Genomic DNA, 17118 nt, shown 5'->3' with positions numbered 1-17118 from the left:
AGGTCTGTATTAGTAAGCTGGGCTTGAGTGGCAATTGACAGTCATCCACTCCCATCTCTTTATCTATTATATGTTGCCCTCATCCTCAGCTTGCATCTCTTCTGGTCTAGTTGGCTTATCTTCTGAGCTAGTTGAGCCCCTGGTCACCATGCCCTTTTCAGGCTATGACTGTTGCACTCACTGGTTTACCTTCAAATTTGGGCAAAAGAATACCCAGAGATGCCCAAATGGATCACCGGGGTGTCAAATATATTCCACCCTGCCTTATCTCCTAATGATGATCAGGGTCAGTTATTCTTGACAGGATGATGATGCCCTTCTTGCATACTGCTTCTTTGGCAAAAGGATGCCAAAGTGCTTGGGTACCAACTATAGATTAAAAATTGCTGAGTCTCCTTTGGGAGCAGGAGGGAAGCCTCGACATCTAGTTTGAGCAGGTGGGAAGCATTTGTCCTTAACAGGGAGGAGTGGGCCACTTCTACACATACTTGGAGGACTTAGAGGAATCTATGGATTCTGGATTTATAATGCATCAACTTAGATGACTCCTATCCCATATCTCATAGTCCCATTTTTTGCCAGCAACAGCCTTGACCTTGGCATAGTGGATTGAGAAATTAATTTTCTTTGGAACTCTGCTAAGTACTGGGCCTATTCCTCAGCGTTCTCTGTCCTGCAGCTGCAGGAGATAAGATTATGTGCTGCCACGGAGACCTCCTGACTTTCACACTTAGCTGTTTATTTTTTCCCCAAACTTTGGATTTTAAAGAATTGAGATGTAATTCACATATCATAAAAATCACCCTTTTAAAGTGTAAAATTCTGTGGTTTTAGTATACTCATGAAGTGGTACTTCTAATTCAAAACATTTCTATTTCAAAACATTTCCATCACCCCAGAAAGAAACCCTGAGCCCATAATACTCTTCATTCCCTTCTTCTAGCTTCTGTAAAGCACTAATCTACTTTGTCTCTATGGATTTGTCTATTCCACACATTTCATATAAGTTTTAATGAAATATGTGATTTTTGTGTCTGGTTTCTTTTACTCAGGATGTTTTCAAGGTTCATCCATATTATAGCATGTATCAGTACTTCAATTCCTTTTTTTTTATAATTTTAATTTTTTTTAATTTTTATTTATTTATTTTTGGCTGTGTTGGGTCTTCGTTTCTGTGCGAGGGCTCTCTCCAGTTGCGGCGAGCGGGGGCCACTCTTCATCACGGTGCGCGGGCCTCTCACTGTCGCGGCCTCTCTTGTTGCGGAGCACAGGCTCCAGACGCGCAGGCTCAGTAGTTGTGGCTCACGGGCCTAGTTGCTCCGCGGCATGTGGGATCTTCCCAGACCAGGGCTTGAACCCATGTCCCCTCTATTGGCAGGCAGATTCTCAACCGCTGCGCCACCAGGGAAACCCTTCAATTCCTTTTTATGATTAAATAATAATCCACTGTTTGGATATAGTATATTTTGTTTATCCATTCATCAGTTGATGGACATTTGGGTTGTCTCCACCTTTTGGATGTTACAGATAATGCTGCTGTGAACATTCATGTACAAGTTTTTTTGACGTATATTTTTAAATTCTCTCAGGTATACACATAGGAGTAGAATTGCTGGATCATATGGTAACTCTATGTTTAACTTTTTGAGGAACTACCAGACTGTTTTTCAAAGCAGCTGCATGATTTTACATTCCCATCAGCAATGTAGGAGGGTTCCAATTTTTCCACATTATGGTCGACACTCGTTATTGTTTGTATTTTTGACCAGTCACCTAGTGAGTGTAAAGTGGGATCTCATTGGGGTTTTGAGTTGCATTTCCGTAATGACTCAAGACAGCATGTTCTTTTTGTCCATTTGTATATCTTCTTTGGAAAAATGTCTTAGTCCTTTGCTCATTTTTTACTTGGATTGTCATTTTGTCATTGAGGCGTTCTTTGGATATTAAACCCTTATCAGATATGTGTTTGGGAAATGCTTTCCCCCATTCCGTGGTTTGTCTTTTCACTCTTCTGATAGTGTACCTTTTTTTTTTTCTTTTGCAATGTTTGTTTATCCTTGTAGATATGCAATTATCATAATTTACAGGACGTTTTTTAGTAATTAATTGGACTATAAGAAAAACCATACAGAAAGTTTATACCACAAAATTATGTCCCTAAGGGATTAGGGTCCTCAGTAACAGAAATAAAGAAGCTCAAAAGGGTCACTGCTCAGCAACTTCTGGTAACTAAAGAGAGCAGAACACAATCTGCTATTTGTGGAAATGAGACTTCATAAAAATATCTTTCAAATATTCCCTATTACAAAAGGGAATGCCTATTAAAATGCCATTGTTTATTCTATATAAAATATCCTTTCTACCCCCTCAAAAACTTTTTTTTTTGCTTTAAGATAAAGAAAAGGCCATATTCCTAAGATACACTTTGTGGAAATGATCTCATTACAAGATCCAAAGATTTCCATTATTTACTGTCCTTACTCAAAATCACCTGCATGTACCAGATGCAGTTTTCTAAACTTCATCATTGATGAGCCTATTCCAAAGCAGAATTCTTCAGCAATACAAAAGACACAGACTAAAATAGTCCTCACAGTTATACTTTAAAATAGATGTATTCAAAATATAAATATAATAATTCTCCAGGCCATTATTTTTCCTAACGACTAAACTCTAAATTAAAAAAAAAAAAATGGAAGTTTTCAAACCAATGATGTGTGCAGCCCATTCTCATGACACAGTCATTTAAACTTCTCATTCTGCATGAGAAAGTTTCATTTCTTCCCTTTGTCTTGCAGAATAATTTAGGTTCCCATCTTGGGCATGCTTCACCAAGTAGAGTAAGACCACAGATAAAAGTGAGAAAGAAACACAGGCAATGAAGAAAACTTCTAAAAACAGATATCCCCAAGTATCCAATATCATGCCAGCAGTGATGGAAATGACTGCCAACCCAAGATTCTGAATGGACTGCATGAAGCCATATGCAGTTCCCAGCTGATGTTCGGGAACTACAAATGCCACCATTGGCCACAATGCACAGGCAAGCAATGAGTAGAGAGTCCCAGGAGACACATAGCAATCCAAGGGTTCCACAGCCTGAAGGCCAGCATCATGTGGGAAGCAAGAGTGGTCACCACTGCACACAGAACCCAGATGATGTTCTTTCCTGTTTTATCCACCAGAAGCCCAAATACTGGGGACATGGGAGCTGATATTACATATACAATACTGTTAATAGCACTCGCTCCCTGGGAGGAAAAGCCAAATTTCTCTGTTAAGAAAACTTTGCCAAGTCCAGTGAAAGGGAACACAGCAACATAATAGCAGACAGATGATAAATATGAGCCACAGGGGTAAGGAGAAGTCCTTCACATCAGTTAACTTGATAACTTCAGCTGTTTTTCCTTGTTCTTTATGAAGGATTCATTCTGCTCTCTGATCCAAGTAAGCAAGGGCCAAGGCACAGACTAGTGAAAGAATACATGTTATACCCCCGATCATAAGTGTGACCGTAAGGGTTGTGTGACCAGCAGAACCCACTGAAGCTTCAACCTTAGAGTACAGCCATCCCATGAGGTTCATGTTTACTGTACTTCCAATTCTAGCCATGCTAAGTTGGAGTCCAAACACCAAGTTTAATTCTTTGCCTTTAAACCAACTCACAGCTTATGTATTCTGGGCAACTGCTAAGGACTCCCTACCAATCCCAAACACAAACCTTCCAAATTCCATCAGCCAAAAAGCGTGAAATATTCCACCCAGAGCAAAAACAACCTGTCCAACGCAAACAAAGCAACTAAACATAACGGCGCCCCATCGTATTCCAAATACACAGTCTATCCAAAAAGCCACCAAAGAAACACAAAACTACATTGGGCCAAGAATACCAGGCATACAGCATCATGAATTTCGTGGTATTCACCTGCATATCCCGTTTAACCTGAGTCTGAAGGGCAGCAGGATTATCATAGCAAAAATAGCTGCCGAAACCAAGGAAGCACATCAGCAACAGCATCAGAAGCCGGTGCGCCAGGTGACTGGGGTCGCAGAGGGCCGGCAGCGCCCCGGGGGCAGGGGGGGTAACGGGGGCGCCTCTGCCGGCCTCGTTGGGGCCACCAGGCAGCAGCGCCCTCGCTTCCTCCTCCTCCTCCTCCTCCATCGGGCCGACGGGAGACCGAGAGACGACAGTGACTCCTGATAGTGTACTTTTGATACACACAAATCTTTCATTTTAGTGAAGTTCAATTTATCTAATTTTCTTTTGCTGCCTGTACTTTTGGTTTCATGTTTAAGAAACCATTGCCAAATCCAAGGTCGTGAGGGTTTGCCCCTATATTTTCTTCTAAGAGTTTTATAGTTCTAGTTCTTTATTTATTTATTGAAGTATAGTTGATGTACAATGTTGTGTTAGTTGTACAGCAAAGTGATTCAGTTATATATGTATCTATTTCAGATTCATTCTGTTAGATTATTACAAGATACTGAGTATAATTCTCTGTGCTATACAGTAGGTCCTTATTGGTTATATATTTTTTATATATAGTAGTGTGTATAATGTTAATCCCGAACTCCTAATTTATTCCTCTCCCCCTTCCCCTTTGGTAACCATAAGTTTGTTTTCTGTGCCTGAGTTATTACTCAGCCATAAAAAAGAATGAAATAATGCCATTTGTAGCAACATGGAAGGACCTAGAGATTATCATACTGAGTGAAGTAAGCCAGGCAGAGAAAGACAAATATATGATATCGCTTATATGTGGAATCTTAAAAAATGATACAGATGAACTTATTTATAGTTTCAGTTCTTAAATTTAAGTATTTGATCCACTTTGTGTTAATTTTTGTATATTCTGAGTTAGAGGTTCAACCTTATTCTTTTGTATGTGGATATCCAGTTGTCCCAACATCACTTATTCAAGAGACTATTCTTTCCCTATTGAATAGACTTGGTACCATTTTCAAAAACTATCAATGTATGAATTTATTACTGGACTCCATTGATTTATATGTCTATCTTTATGCCAGTACTACCCTATCTTGATTACTGTATCTTTGTAGTAAGTTTGAAATCAGCAAGTATGAGTCCCCCAACTTTATTTCACATATAGCTTTTAATTAATGATTTGTAACCACCAGACTTTCATTCTTTTTCTCTAGAGCATAAATTCTCAGAAACTGCTCTAATTATATTTTTCTTAGAATGTCTATTTCCTCAAATTCTCCAAGTCCTGGTACATTGCACCTGCTAAACCATTTCTTCCCACTGGTGTATCATCCCAGTTCACCACGGGTGAAAATAACAATTGCACTGTCTACTTCGATCCAGGTTTCTTAGAATCTAGTTTTATAATATTCTTCTGGCTCCTTCTGGTCCATGTTGAGTAGGTGGAGGGCAGGTAGGAGGACCTGGAGTTACCTGAGATCCACCACCAGTGATGGGGTTCTCATTGCTAGTCAGCCAGAGAGTATTGAAATACCAAAATCTCATCTTCATATTTGCTTTCTCAGAGGGTACTGGTACTAACTGAAGCAGACTCTGAGACAGACATTAGTGTGCAGGGAACTTATTAGGGGCCCAGTATTTGTTGGGGAAGGAAAGGAAGAGGCATTGGGCAGAGGCAGAAATTGGGCTGTGATGCAGTCTCCACATAGCCTCAGCCAACTTCACGGGGAGCTCAGAAGCTGGGGGGCCCTGCAGAGTTGCCCCGAGTTGGGGTGAGAGGGTCAGTAAACTTGTGTACGGACTAGTCATCTTATGGGCTTCTGTTTATGGGGGATGCAGCTGTCTTCAGCTGAAGTCATTTCCTGGAGAGGGCTGAGAGTTGAGGAATCTGCCAGCAGCTCTTACAGCCACTGGGAAATAAGCCCTTCAGCCCTGAAAAGGGAATCTGAATGCTTATCACAGAGCCCACCATCAGAATCTGTCAACCAAGAAATAGAATTCCAGTGATATGTCTGAGACAGTTACAGGCTTTTGGCGTCCTCTTATTTTCCCACTGATATGAAAGAGGGGGTTGGAGAGGAGGAAGGCATCAGGCACTGGCGGTAGTACAGGACCAAATCCAGGGGGATTGTAGAGAAAGCTAAAGCCGCTGAGGGGAGAGAAAACAGTTCTCTGATTCCATGATTGCATCCAGGATCTGCTTCCACTCAATTGTGAAGAAATGGAAGCAGAAGGCTATATTTAATTTAATATAATTTTAAAATGTTTTGCCTTTACACAACAGAAATTTACCTTCTCACAGTTCTGGAGGCCAGAAATCCAAAATCAAGGTGTCACCAGGGCTGTTCTCCCTCCGAAGGCTCTAGGGGAAGATCCTTCCTTGCCTCTTCCAGCTTCCAGTGGCTCCAGGTATTCTTTGGTTTGTGGCTGTGTCACCATCTTCTGGCCTTCTCCTCTCTATTTTCTCCTCTTCTGTTTCCACTTCGATATGGTTTTCTTCTCATTGGTCTGATGTGTAGTCATTGCTCTGTCAGCCTTTAGGTTTTTTCAGAGGTAGTTGTTCCATATGTAGCTGTAGAACTGGTGTATCCATGAGAGAAAGTGAGTTCAGGATCTTTCTACGTTGCCACCTTGAACCAGAACTGCATTTTATTACGATTATTTGTCTTTTTGTTCTTCAGGAACTTAGCAGAGATCTTCTCTAACCCTACAGCACCGGTGTGACTTTGCATGGTTTGTGAAGATTTCTTCACCTAAATAAAGGAACTTTATTTTCAGAGGATTCTTGTTAGAGGTGTCATTTTGTTGGAGTTCACTGTTAGTGTCAATGACGTTGATTTATTGGTGTTGCATGTTGGGTTCTCCAGGATTCACGCTCTGAGACAGGGGTTATTGTTACGGTTGTATATTAGGGAATTTCCTTGGGGTGAGACCTATAAGGGTTGGGCAGGTGAGGAGCCCAGCTAGATATAGGCCCAGGCTGGCAGCCTCTGCTGACCCCATGGGGAGCTCTGGAGCTGAAAAGTCCTGTCAGAGATGCCTCACATTGGGCCAGAATTTCCAGTCCTTTATCCCTTGATTAGTCATTGTATGCAGGCTACTCCTGGAAGGGTGTGACTTTGGGTGAAGGGGTTCAGTGTGGCCAAGGCAGAGGGAATCCTGAAGAGGCTGCCAGGCAAGGCCACACGCTCCGACTTTCTCAGTGTCACGTGGCTCATAAGTGGTCAGGAATCTAGATTTTCTGATTCCTACTTAGGAGATTTTTCCTCTCTCAGATGCTGCCCCTCACCTCGTGTAACTGCACAGTGGGACCAGCACCAAGCTTGCCACTGTGCTTTCTGGGCCTTGTTCTTGGCAGCAGTGGTTGAGCTGTGTGGACTTCATGTGAAAGTAATATTTTTGAAAGAACTCAGGCGGCCTAGCTTTAGCAGAGTCAGCTCCAGGATTGGCCGAGGCAAAGCATTCCTTGAATGGATTCGCTGCTAATTCACCAAGTTCTCTCGGACAATTTATAATAAATCTGAAGGGACACCGAACCAGCCAGCTTGCTTCCCATTTTTGTTCATTTCCAGGGTGGATACGGAGTTTGGCGTCTCACTGGCTCTTTTTGCTGCCTGAATATGTCAGTCTTGAACTAAAAATAGCCTGCAGCTTACTGGGGTTGATGTGGGTTGACTAGAGCTCAACTTCTCAGCAGCTCTGAGGAGGTTGGAGAGGAAGATGAAGGGCATCATTAAAGGAAAGAGATTTTATTTAGTGGTTAATATAGATGGCTTTGAGCTTTACAAAATAAGAGTGATTGCTTCATGAAGTCTAGGTTAACAAAAAGGAGGTTATTTATCAACATTAGGAGAGCAAGGAATTGTTTTGCAGACGTGTAGGCACGATAGGAGAGAGGCAATGACTGATGGCTTAGGAGGCACTATGGAGGTAAAGCAAAGAGTGTAGTCCAGGAGTGGATATGGAGTCAGTCTCTGGATACTAGTTCTGATTCTGCTACTTACTAGCATATACCTTTGGGTCAAAGTCTTGCTCTCTCTTGGTTTTAGATTTTCCATCTTTAAAATGGGTCCGATTACATATGATTTGCCTTATTCCTTTGATTGTTACAAGGAGCAAATGAAATAATAAATGTAAATGTGTGAAGTTCCATAGACAAAAGAATAAATTTCTAGGGCTCTCTCACATGAATCTCAAGGCTTTGGGCAATTCTTGAGACTCTGGGATACATACGAAATGGATAGAGTTTGTGGAAGTTCATAGATCTGGGAGGTCCTAATTACCTCAGGAAGCATGGTTTAGAGGAAGGAAACCGGTTTCTAGTTCCTCTTCTCTAGCTTCCAGGAGTCTTGATTCATCTGTTCTTTTGGAGGTTCTCTGGAAATTGAGACTTCACTGGGCCCTTATAAGTGGCTTTAGTCTGTTTGGCCCTGTCTCAACTGTCTTGGACAAAATGAGGTTCTCTTGGAGCAACTAAAAGTTCAAGAAATGAGTCAGAATGACTGATAGTAGCTAGTGGTGCAAGATGATGCGGCTCTAACAAAAATATATTCTTTGTGTAGAAATTGAAGGTTTGAGAAAAAACTCACATCTCTTGTGAGGACTCAGTCAAGTAATAATGACATTTTGGAATGAATATTCTCTACAGATTCCTGATGAAGATACGTGTATGAGAGGACCATGATGTTTCATGGAAGACATAGCAGAAGCAGGACTCATCTGCTCTATTGAAGTAACCTTCTGACTCATCTTACTGTGTCTAGTTTCCTCTTTTCCAGTTCATTCTTCACACTGTCGAAAGAGTTACCTCTGTAAATCTGCTTGTGCTGTTTTTCCTGCTTAACTCTGTTGCTTTCAAACTAAGGTCTAAATTCTTCAGTGTAGCATATGCTAGACTCTAGGGCAGGGATTTTGTTTGCCATGTGCCTACATTATCTAGGATAATTTCTAGCAAATAGTTAAATGCCCAATGAATATTTGTTTATGAATTAATAAAGAACATTCATGATTTGGCTTTAATCCACCTTTTCAGTTACCTCTCTTGTCTCCTCTTGCTCCGCCTGTTGGGGACAGGTGACTCGGTGTTCCCAAAATCAGTTTGCTTATTTCAATCCGTGTCTTTGAAATACTTTTCTTGCTGACTGGAATGATCCCCTTTATCACCTGTGGCTGAAAAATATTCTTTTGATTCTTTAATATTCAGCTCAGTTGTCACCACTTCTTTGATGACTTTGTTGACCCTCATGGTCTATGTTCCATTCAACTTTGTTCTGCAGTGGTCACACTTCGAATGCTGTAAGGCAATTGTGTCCACGTCTGTGTCCCTCACAAGGTCTTATCTTGCTTATCTTTGTCAAGTTCCTGGGCATAATAGGTGGTTAATTAATGTGTGTTGAATGATCAAATGGATGTATTTTATGATGACCAGATAGCTTAGTGATAAGTGTACCATGTTCTCTCCATGGGGCTATAATTAAGGAACTGGAATGAAAGACAGGTCAAACAGTAGGTACTGTGTTCAAATACTGCTTTTGTTCTCAGGTTCCAAGATGAGAACCAGCAACATGCTTCATGGTCACAAATCTTATGGGCTCAACAGCTAATCACAGGTTTAAACTCTGGTGCTAATGAGGTTTGTTCTCCCCATGAAGTATCCTCTGTCATTTGGGAGGAAACGCTCTTTGAAGGGTACTGACTGCGCTACCAAGCTCTGGCTCAGTATTTCACACATTCCCAGTAATAAGTCAGTACAATTTTTCTTTTACTCCTACTGGAGGAACAATTCAAAGTATTTGTATATTGGATGGCAAGACTTTGTGTAACAGACTAGATTTTGTGAGACAGCGACTCAAAATAACGTGATTTAGTGTCTGACATAGTACCTAATACAGTAATATATTCATTAACTATTAAATCACCTTGGAAATAAATTCTTACTTGTTCGGATCTTTATTGGAGAGGGACAGTTATGATCTATGTTAAAAATGGAGACATATTTCAAAGTTAAGCAAAGCCCTGGAGAAAGTTTTTCATTTCTCTTTCCCATGTTTCATATTTACTGGTCTTAAATAACTCATTAGTTGGTTAGAACCTCTTTAATGATAACCAGGACACAGAATTAATTAATGACTTTTTAGCATTGTGAGAGCTGGGGACAAAACAGAATGTTCTGGATCCTCAGCAGTATTATATTATCATGACTATTTTAAGGATCACATATCACATGTGATGCCCCATCACCATATTTTGATTATTGTGGGATATCTGGAATTAATTTAAGACTCAGTCCTTTACTTTCTTACCGCCTCCCTGGTTAGCTATATAGTGAGAGTATAGTTAATTTTTAGCTCTCTCAACACAGATTGTTCCAAATCTGCTGTTCCACTATCAATTTTCCTAATCTAGTCTATGTCCTTGTATGCTGGTCTGGCTTATTTATATGTTGCAAGCTCTCTGTGCCAAAGGAATCCATCTCTGTGTCATCTGATCTACATAAAAGTCTTGTGAAGTGAATATTGTCCTTCCTATTTCATGGAAGGGAAAATGGGCTAAGAAACATTTGCAAGACCATACTACTAGTATTCATTCATTCACCAACTATTTAATGAGCTCAGTGCAAGACACTGAATTGATAGTTGCCAAAAGGAGGTCTTTGCCCTCATGGAGCATATATTCTAGTGGATGTAAGTTATAGAGCCTTTGACTTCAAGATTGACACATACCCAAGCACCCCAGACTGTAAGATTCTTGAAAATAGGGACCCTATTCAGGGACTGTATCAATTCAGTTACTGAATTGAATGGAATTCTGGCAACTAGGATTTATTCTTATCTGCTATCCCTTGTTTTCTCCTTAGTGGATGTTTAACAAGGTGAATACATACGTGTGGGTGGAACAAATGGATAGCCAGTTCCTAAGCTGGTATCCTTTGATGACTTTTCTTTCCCCCAAATTCCCACCAGTGGTCACTTAACTGAAGGTACTGTCATTTCTGGCTTCACCTAATAAGCTTCAAATGCATATGGTATGGGAAATGCATAATCTAGTAACTCAATACCTCAGTACAAATTAGTTTATTAGGTAAACAGCCTGTTTTGGCTAGAGGGGCCCAGGTCTGAAGCATATGCCAAGAAAGTAGAAGTCCAGGTAGGTTGTTTTGACTGAGGCTTTTGTTTGTTTGTTTGTTTTTCTTCAAGTGAAGCTGGGTGTGGCCTAAGTAACTAGGGTGAATCACAAGGCCTGGGGCAGTGAAGGTGAAGATGTATATGGAAGTATAGACCAAGTGCTAAGGAGCTTCGGATGATATATGGGCAGTGTGTGAGACTGTGTGTGTGTGTGTGTGTGTGTGTGTGTTTCACAGCTTTGCCTTGAGCACAGTTTGTATCCAGGAGTTGTCATGTGTAACTAAGACAACAGCGCCCAAGTGAAACTTGTGTTTCTCCTTGGATTTGGCTGCTGAAAGACTGTACAATTTATGTAGTGCTTTCATTAATGGGACCCCATTATAGTTCCTGGGTTAACTTGGGTCAGCAATGCATCAGAAGGCCAGTGCTGTATATTACTCACCAGCTAAGAAGATGCTCGCAGTCATGTATTACCATGACAGTAGCTTCTACTCTGTGGTGCCCATCTTTCACTTAAGGAAGAATTAAGGGAAGAAATGGCACAAATGGATGTTGTTGCTATAGATAAGGGGCTAGAGTAGCTTTGTGGTCTTAATTTAAAACCTGTTATAGAGAAGGGATACTCAGAGGCAGGAAGTAAGAGGTGTTCCCCACAGCTAGGTAAACTAAATGGGAATGTGATTCTTAATGACTCTTGAGACAATGCTGAGGACAGTAACGGTTGTAATATTTTTGAAGAGCAGTGTGTAAATCCAATTAAAGGAGAGAAGAGATTTCTCATTTTCCTGTTTTTGGAGCCAGCAGGATTTCCAGCTGCACGTGATTTCAGGAAGTAATGTGACTATTTATTCAGTAATAGTTTGCAAATTTCCTAGGAAATGATGAAATCGTTCTGATGGAATTAAAATGGCTATTGAAATATACGTCATAGTATTTGCCAAGTATCATTTCTTGTCTGTTTAAACCATATTAATTTATTTCAAAATGGAAGTCAAATCTTAACAAGTACTTCATATAGGCATATTTTCCCAGAGTGAAAATACAGTATCAAAATTCACATCACCAAAGCCAATCAAACAGGGCACGTGGACACGTGAAACTACAGCTTTGGTAAGTGCTCTGCAAGAAAGGCACATGGTGCTGTGATGATACCTGAGCATTGATGGAAGGCTTCCGCGGAAGTGGAATTAAAGCCAAGGCCTAAAGGATGACTAGGACTTAGCTGAGACTCGTGGCAAGAGTCCTCCGGATGGCAGACAGCATCTTCAAACGCCTGTGGTGGAGGGAAGCAGTACAGAAGGCAGTTTGGGGATGGATGGCGGGGGCTCATGGTACAATATAGGCTGGAGAGTCGGGGGCTAAACCCAGTGAGGTTTGTAGACCATGTGAAAAATCTTCATCTCTATTTTAAGAGCAAGTAGATGCTGTAAAGGGGTTTTAATAGCAGGGGTGAGAGTGGAGGGTGATACAATCAAATCTCTGCTTTAGCTGCAATGTGGAGGCTGGATTGTAGAGGGGCAGTAGTTCAGGTGGCCTCATTACTCAGTAATGAGAAAGAAGGTTAGCTAAGCCTATGGATGTGGACATGCTTTAAGGTTTGGTTCACATGAATGTACAGTATCCTCTCACCACATTCTCACCTATACTCACAACAGCACACACACAGGAAGCTGGTGGAAGATGTTTAAGAACCTTTTCTTCAGAGTCCAGTCCTTGGTTGTCTTCTCTGGCTTTGCATCAGGAAGACAAATGGTTTTTTTAATTCAAGTGCCAACTCTGGTTGGTTGGTAGTGGATGCTGGGGGAGCAATACCGAGAAGGTTTCTGGAATCCTCTTTGGGTTTAGCAAGAGAGCGCGCTCCGATAGCTTTGTGATGCTTTCCCCGGGCATGGAGCTAAGAGTCCTGGGAGTGGTGGTGTGCATTTCCCTCCTCTGTATGCCCTCAGTCCTTACCGTGGCTTCATTATGCATGTTGTGCTGATTCAGAGTTTTTGATTTTTAAAAAATTTGACTCAAATCTGTACCTCTAGGTGAGTTCTTTCCTGAATTGTAGATAATTTCCAGCTTTCTATAGAACTTCTCTTCCTAGATGTCTGGTGGTAACTTAAACATTGTGTCTCAAAATTGACTACGTTATTTTCCCTTGTCAGAGGGATTAGTTCTGTCATGTTCCTTATTTTAGTTAATGACATCATCACCATTCCTGTTTCCTAAGCTAGAAACAGAAGATTCATCCGTGCCTCTTTGCTTTACCTTTCTCCCTTACATCCAGTTGAGAAAAATATTCCATTAATCCTACTTTATTTTTTTTTATTCTTAAACATTTTTAATTGAAATAGAGTTGATTTATGACATTGTATTAATTTCTGCCTACAGAGTGACTCAGTTATACATATATATTCAATCATACTTTATAAATGTCTCTGGAATCCTGACTCTCTATTCTATAATATTACAATTGCCCTGGTTCAGTGTCTAGTTTTCCTCCTAGAGATAAGAAAGTCACAGTCTCCTAGCTGGTTTCTCATTATTACATTCTACCTGCACCCTGATTAGCTTTTATACTACAACCAGAATTGTCTTTCTAAATCTGATCATGTCATTCTTCTGTGGAAATTCCCTTCTTGTGTATAAGTAACATGCAGTGACCTCTCCTTAGCTTAGAAGACTTTAATGGGTGGGCCTGTACTTGTCCCCATCATTTCTCACTCTTCACACCATGCACTCCATTGGTCAAACATGCTGAAGCTTTTGAGACTTGCCATACCCCTTCATGACTGTGTATCTGTACAAGCTGTACTGTCAGCCTGGGATGTCCTACTCATGCTACTCAAAGTTGTGCCAGTCTTTTAAGTATTAGTTTAAACATCCTTCTTGGTCCAGTTAATTTCTCCAGAGATGAATCTTTTCATATCCTATTTTTGAGGTATAAGTCTGGCGGCCAGCATCCCCGAAGCCTAGGACTACCACCCTTCAACATGTAGATTTTCACATCATCCCTTTGTTTGTGACATGGTACTTCATGCCCTCCCTCTACTATGCCGTTTGGTTTGCATTCTCCATGGCAGACTTTCTTTTTCCAAGGTGCAGGAGTGGTACTTGCCCCAGCCCTCATAGCCACTTTCATAAACACTCTTTGCCTCTAATCCCTGTACTTTTCTGGGATTCTGCAGTACAACTGGTCATGGGTCCTATTTGTTCATCCTCTGAATGTATTCAGCTGTCTCAGATCTGTTAAATCGGTTACCATCCATTCATTTGCTTTCCATGTTCCAAAATTTTGTTAACATCTCTCATTTGCTGTTCTAGTCATTCTAGTTGTCTGGTGGGTCACTCACTTTTTATTTAGTAACTGTTCTCTTTTAGTCCATTTATATTAGTGGAGTTTCGTTTATTCAATCTTCTATTTGTTCAGTCTACCATGTTTCGTCAGAACCTGTGCAGTTGTTTTCCACTTATGCTCTTTGTCATATACTAATTTATCTTTAACAAAGGGGATATGTGAGCATCAAAGAGTAAGCATCTATGAGGACAAGCAGCTTTTGGAATCAAGGCTTTGGCAGATCTTTCCAGCTCCATCACTCACCACACCTCCACATGTACACTGTCATTCAGTCACACCAACCGACCTGTAGTTTGCTATTTTGATACAATTTTCTAAAGACAGTTGTTGATTATGTTCTCTGGATTTGGAATTCCTTTTAGCTAGGGTAAACCTAGATAAAAATCTCCCAGTCTTTTAAATTTGGTTCAAGTGCCCTTTATTCTGGAAGCATTTCCCTATCCAACCCCAGGGTGTGATTTATACACTTTGTCTTTATCTTTCATCTAAATGCCTCTGCTGGGCTCTAACAATGTCTTTGCCTTCTTGATTATAAGAATTATCAGTGTATCATAATACTGATTTTCTTGCCTACTCTATAAACTAGACTGAGCTCTTTGAGAACAGGGTCTGTGTTTATTCCTACTGTATCCTCCTTACCTGTACTACGAAGTAGTACTCAATACCCATTTGTTGAATTAATGATGACATGATACCCTACTCATAGAAGTGATCTGTTTTCCTTCCTTTAGGAAGTTTGTCTTACCAGGGGTGCTTTTTTCATAGTTGCAACCACTCTGTGGACTCAAGTGATCAGAAAACAGTTTGCAGAGAATACACGTATACGTGAAACATGCAGTTACTGCAGGTCAAGCGCGTGTTTTTGATTGTGGCACTGGGCAACTTGATGAACCTTGCAAGCACACTTTAGAAATTCTCAGGTCTACATACTGCAGGTGAAATACATTTGATGTTGAAGCAAGTGGCTAATTATTGAGAGTTGGTTGATTATTAACGCAATAGCCTCTTGTTCAATCTGTTATGCATATGGGAAACACAGCTAAAAATATCATGAATGCTCTGAAAAAGCCAGTCCGAAAAAAAAAAAAGCAGTTAGCTTGAACAGCTGGAAGCATATTTTGCCAGGATATGTATTTACTAATATTTGAGTAACATTGGTTCCCAATTTTTACTTAGGGTAATAACATCACTCAAATCCCCAGAGGAGGAAAATGTCTTTATACTAGGTATTTCTCTAAGCATTCCCCCTTTTTCCTCTTCTTCCTCCCCACAACTTCAATCACATAGTCAGAAATCTGTGATACATAATTTCAAAGACCCAAGAGGGAAAATAGAGAGGCAGTATAGTAACTCATATAAAGCACAGGGTCTGGGCGTAGGTTGCCTCAGTTTGAGTCCCATCTTCAATAGTACTAAGTGTATGACTGTGGAGAAGGTCATACACTTAGTACCCTTATGTACTTCATTTGTAAAACAGGGTTACAAAGATTGATCTTAGTGTTGTTGTAGGATTAAATGAGATAATACTTACAAATCTCTTAGGGAAATGCTTAGCATATCATAAGCAGTCAATTATTGCTATTATTCCCATACAGTCTTTTTAAAAAATATATTTATTTATTTTTGGCTGTGTTGGATCTTCGTTGCTGCGTGCGGGCCTCCTCTAGTTGCGGCGAGCGGGGGCTACTCTTTGTTGCGGTGCTCAGTCTTCTCATTGCGGTGGCTTCTCTTGTTGTGGAGCATGGGCTCTAGGTGCGTGGGCTTCAGTAGTTGTGGCACGCGGGCTCAGTAGTTGTGGCACACGGGCTTAGTTGCTCCGCGACATGTGGGATCTTCCCGGACCAGGGCTCAAACCTGTGTCCCCTGTATTGGCAGGTGGATTCTTAACCACTGTGCCACCAGGGGAGTCCCCCATGTAGTCTTGAGGCTGTATATCAGTACTGATCCTTTTTCTAGGTGTGGTGCTAAATTTCTATTTTTTCCCATAATTCTTTATGTTAATGGTGTGATGTATATTCATACCAGTAACATAAAGAATTAGTGCCAACATCCCCCATGTGTGCTTTGATTAATGCTTCTTAGTATTTGTAATCTCCACCTGCATTCTAGGCTCCAACTTTTAACTCTCATTGAGGAAAGGGAGTGTTTATGGCCAAGGAACAAGTGTGCCCTTTGGTCAGTATCCTGTTTAATTCCTATATCACATGTGTTTTTTTTCTAAGGGTGAACTCTCTAAAATTGAACTTATAGAAGTCTCAAACAGAAAAGTGGATGTTATTAGGTTTGTCAACCCACAGGAGTTGTTGATCAAATATCTGAAGTAGTAGCTGTGTTGTAAAATCTAATACAAAATATCAGAATGGGTTCCTACAATCCCACACATACTCTCCATATGTGGTATGAGATGTCATGGACTTGAGCTGATACAGTATTTCATATATGAATAGAGGCTGCTCAAAGGCCTGAGAATAATTTGTTAATTAGTATAACTCCATCTCCATTTTACTTATAGTACACTTTGCTCAGTAATATTGCCTTTCATATACTGTATGAAAGCAAATTTCAATCCTGTCTTGTTGAATTATGACAGAGTACAAATTACCGTGTGTGTATATGTATATTTACATATATATATATTTCTGCATATGCCAACTATACTTGTTAAAAAGTGACAACATGTGGAGCCTTCAGTTTATAGACGAAAA

At 40.5% G+C, this 17118-nt stretch overlaps 1 pseudogene across 1 annotated transcript; it reads right to left on the bottom strand.

Annotated features, from left to right (window-relative positions):
• Positions 1-1418: 1418 nt before the first annotated feature.
• On the bottom strand, positions 1419-16757 carry LOC309641198 (lysosomal dipeptide transporter MFSD1 pseudogene; annotated as a pseudogene). Its single transcript has one exon. The product of its transcript is annotated as a lysosomal dipeptide transporter MFSD1 pseudogene (transcript).
• Between the last annotated feature and the right edge of the window lie 361 nt (positions 16758-17118).

This window comes from Balaenoptera physalus, assembly GCF_965194825.1.
Source record: "Balaenoptera physalus genome assembly, chromosome: 13".
NCBI classification, from domain to species: domain Eukaryota; kingdom Metazoa; phylum Chordata; class Mammalia; order Artiodactyla; family Balaenopteridae; genus Balaenoptera; species Balaenoptera physalus.
Note: the sequence above shows the minus strand (reverse complement) of the source record. Positions and strands in the feature narration are given on the sequence as shown.